This window comes from Cyprinodon variegatus, unplaced genomic scaffold (genome assembly GCF_000732505.1).
Source record: "Cyprinodon variegatus isolate N-32 unplaced genomic scaffold, C_variegatus-1.0 Scaffold114, whole genome shotgun sequence".
In the NCBI taxonomy this organism is placed as follows: Eukaryota; Metazoa; Chordata; class Actinopteri; order Cyprinodontiformes; family Cyprinodontidae; genus Cyprinodon; species Cyprinodon variegatus.
The window spans coordinates 585,488-589,717 of record NW_015150567.1 but is presented as its reverse complement, the minus strand read 5'-3'; positions in this window follow the sequence as shown (position 1 = coordinate 589,717).

The window sequence follows — 4,230 nt, the reverse complement described above, 5'->3', positions numbered from 1 at the left end:
TTGTCTATTTGAGCTGATGGCTAACTGATGGAAATGAGTACATTTATCCAGTGTGAGATCAATAAAAGCCAATCAATCAATTAATCAGTCAATCAAAAACGTCCCCTTCTCTGAGGTAACGCTAATTTCATTTTTTCCCCAAGACATTTTTTTTGTTTTGTTTTTTGCAGTTTTTCCTCTGCCTCAAATGTAAATGTGACGGTTTCAGTATACAAACTTTAGAAAATTAAGAATTGTCAGAGCATAGGCATGCACAGACTTTTTGAAGGCCAGGGACACAAAGAAGTAAAAGAGCAGACTTAGTGCATCCTCGCTGCTGTGGAGGGAACTTTAGCAGATGTTTTAGCTTCCCACCAGGCACTTTAACACACATTTTTGCCTCCAAGGAGAAACTTTAGCATGCTTTCTTTGCTCCCGAGATGGTATTTTAGATCATGCTTTTTCTTCCAAGAAAGCACTTTAGCATGCGACCCCCACCCCTGCATGCAACTGATGCTGTGATGAGTAAAGGGTTCATTATGCTATATGGATGCACAATCCATGAGGAAACTGAGCCACTGGTCACGTCTGCAGGATTTATATTCTGTGCAGCTTTTCCACCATTCTAGCCGCCGTTTTCAGCAAAAACAGCAATCTGACAAGCTACACGAGGAAGTAGAAAACAGCAGTTTGTCCAAAATCTATGGGCTAAATCACTGGATCTCTACATGTTTACATTTGTGAACAATTATTAGTGGGAGCTGCTGCTCGCTTGCCATGTTTTCTGTCCACGTTGTTACTAATTTTCATAGGTGTGTGGTTCGGAAAGTCTGGCCAAACAGATGCCACGCAGAGTGGCATCCCAAAATTATGAAATTTCACCACGCCGGCCACATGGACGCGTCAAGCATAAACCAGGCTTAAAGCACTTTGTTTACAGTTTGAAACATTAATCTGTGTGGAAACACAAATGTCAGTTGCAGTGTAGATTGATATGTTTTTAGACATTGTATTGTCTACTATTATCTGTCTCTATGCTAAACCTAATCGAAGTCCCAGAAGTCTATTAATGTCTATTAATGTTTTTTTTATTATTATTATTATTAAAAAACTTTAAAAAAAACAGAAGCTGTTTTTGAAAGAATTACTGGTTTTATGTAGAATTTCTTAGACTTTCCAACTCTGTGAAAATGATTTAAGGGATACTTCTTGCCCAAGCATTATCTTTTACCCTACTTTATGAAATTCTTTTTGCATTTTCTTGTTTAAATAGATTTTTAAACATTTAAACTGTATTGTAATAAAATTAGACATGCAATTTTTTCCTTTTTTAAGGGACAGCCAATGAAAAATAACTCAGCGTGGCCTAATGATTGATTGAAGAGCTGTCCAGGGAGTAATAATCAGACAGGAACTAGCGACCTTGTAAGGATAAGTGTATGGACAATTTGAGATGCACCTATATGAAAATATGAGCAAATATTATTATTGCATTTGTGGCCGATAACTGATATTTACCGCTATCCTATTTCATGTATTTCTTGACCCTTATGACACCATGAAAGACTAAAAACAGCTGAAATTGTTTCTTACTACAGTTGAACAGGGACAATCCTGAGCTGCATTTTCATCAGGGACACATTACTCAACAAATACCACGTGACCAATCTCCTCTCCTCCCCATTCTTAAGATAAATAAGCGACTACATGGAAATAAATATCGGTTTTTAATAAACTATCCCACTTTTACTTATCACACTGATACAGAGATGCTTATAATGACCAACATTGGTAGATTTGAATGCTGATATTTGGTGCATCCTTATGGAAAATGAAAAAATAGATAAATCTGTCCAGGTTTGACCATTCTTTAAGGGCTTTAATTTGTTCTGATCTAAAGATGACGTTTAAAGATGACTGTTTGGGTGTTTTTCACAACAGGATTTTACAAAATCTTCTACAGTTTTCATAAGAATTTCTGTTCAGTGCAGAAAAACATGTATGTTTAACCATTAGTCAGTCATTTTAGATGATTAAAAGCGGATTAATGGCCTTCCAGAATGCTTTTAAAGTGCCTCATTAGATCCCAACGTCAACTGCAATGCTTTGCCTGTACGTCCGGTTTTTTTTAAACAATTAATTTGATCTGGAAGTGGAAACCTGTAACCATGATCTAACCATGACTGTCCCAGTTTAAAGACGTCTCAGTTCTGATGAGGTGGCAGAAACCAAAATAGCCTTGTGTCTTTTGTTTTTCTGGTTTTATCAGGTTAAAGGCATGCTGCTGTTCTGCTTGTTTGGGAGGTAGCTATTTATGTCACGGGAGGATTATTGTCAACAACAGAGTTGAAGTTAGGGCAACAGGGTGTTGCCGGGGCTGTAAAGTAGGGCAACAAAGGCCTCTGTTTAAGTAGTTTGCCATGTGTGCTCCTTTTGAGGGCTTTAATGTTTTGAATTGAATACTTATAACATACGAAGTGAAAAAATGTGTTAAAATAAAACATGTTAGTCCCTGAGCAGGACATTTTTTTAATCATTAATGAACCTGAAGGATGGTACTTCAGATTTTCTTTTCCTATTTGTAGTTTTGATGTTACACTGCAAAAAATTTTAATCTGCATAAGTAATTTTTTCTTAAAATAAGAGCATTTTTTCTTGAATTGAGGAGGTAAGTGATGCATTTTGCCAATGGAGCGAGACAATTTACATTTAAAATAAGAAAAAACAATTCCATTGTCTTATTTCAAGTGCATATTGTCTAATTATCTTATTCTAAGAGTAAAAATACTCATTCCATTGGCAAACTATCTCATTTACCAACTCAAACAAAGGGTAAATACGCTAAATTTAAGACATTTTTACTTATTTGTAGATAATTTTTCCAGTGTAGAGGTGAAGATGTGGCCACTTGATGACTTCAAAAGTAATAATAAGAGATTTATTTCATCTTTATATTAAAAAAACAATCAAAGAGGAAACGAATTATATTTGTGCAACATATCTATTTCATCTAGATCTGTCATTTTGAAATAGCTTTGGGTTTTTTTCTTTTGTACCGCTCAGGTTTAGCCTCTAGATGGCGGTAGATCTCTAGGTTTCTCAACCTGTTTATATTATTTCACTGACCCGTTGTCACTAAATGTTACACTGATTTGATCAGCATACTTTCTTAAAATATCTTTTAAGCTAATTAATCTCACTATCTCTAAATAAACTGACCCAGTTTTATAATGCTCCATGATCCAGAAGGCGTGGTGTTTTTTAAAATGTGACTAGAAGTTTATATATTTCTTTTTTCAATGAATAACCAAGAAGCAAAAACGTTGAAACTTCAGATGTGTTTTTTTTTCACATTTAAGAACCATAAGAGGCAAAAAGCTTTAATTTCCAAAAGTTCTACTGGAGATAAATAGACTTTCGGAAATTAAAAATGTTCACAACTTAATTGGGGAACTTAAAAAATAACAAATAATTAAATAGCTGAAGTTCTTACATGAAATGTCAAATTTGTATGATGAATGTTTTTGCACATATGTGAAATATTTTCCAGTTGTTTTTAACCTGACATTTCTCCAAGCAGAAATGCTGTATGAATTGGGAGTGCACCTTGCATCTTAGTTGCTAAAGCAATGCAGCCATATTTGTTGCACGGTAAATTGTCCAACCAAAGCCAAAATGAAACAAAAGAACCCCCAAACTCCTTGACTCTCAGTACCTTAATTTGAAAAACGTCTGTTTAAAACACACATTTGTTACCCCCATGTGGAGGTGCAGTGAACTGGAGTGGCTTGGCGTTCACACTCGTTTCCTTTCTCCTCACAAAGGAGCACAAAGCTGATTGTAAGTGAACTGCTTCCCGTCTGTTTATGTAAAGGCAGAGGGGGCACAGCCACGAACAACGGCCCCTGACGTTCAACCCCTGGTCCAGCAGGAAGTGCTGTGGGGTTGCTATGCAGCTCTGCTCCAGATCCACAAGAACTCTGGGTTGCCTGTTAACAAACGACGTGTGATGTGGGTAGTATGGCAGACTATTCCACTGGGCACTCCAGAAGCTCTAGAGTAAGAATAGATCAAGGGTGGGATGAACGCGAGATTGAGACAGAGTGATAGTTTGTTCCTGGCAGCAAAGTGTTGTTAGGTTCACGGCCTTTTCGTTTCTCTCTTGTTCCCGTTTTCCTTGTCCTTCCTTTCTGTTATTCTTCACAACTCCTTTCCTCCTGCCCATCTCTCTCCTTTTCTCTATCAGACTCT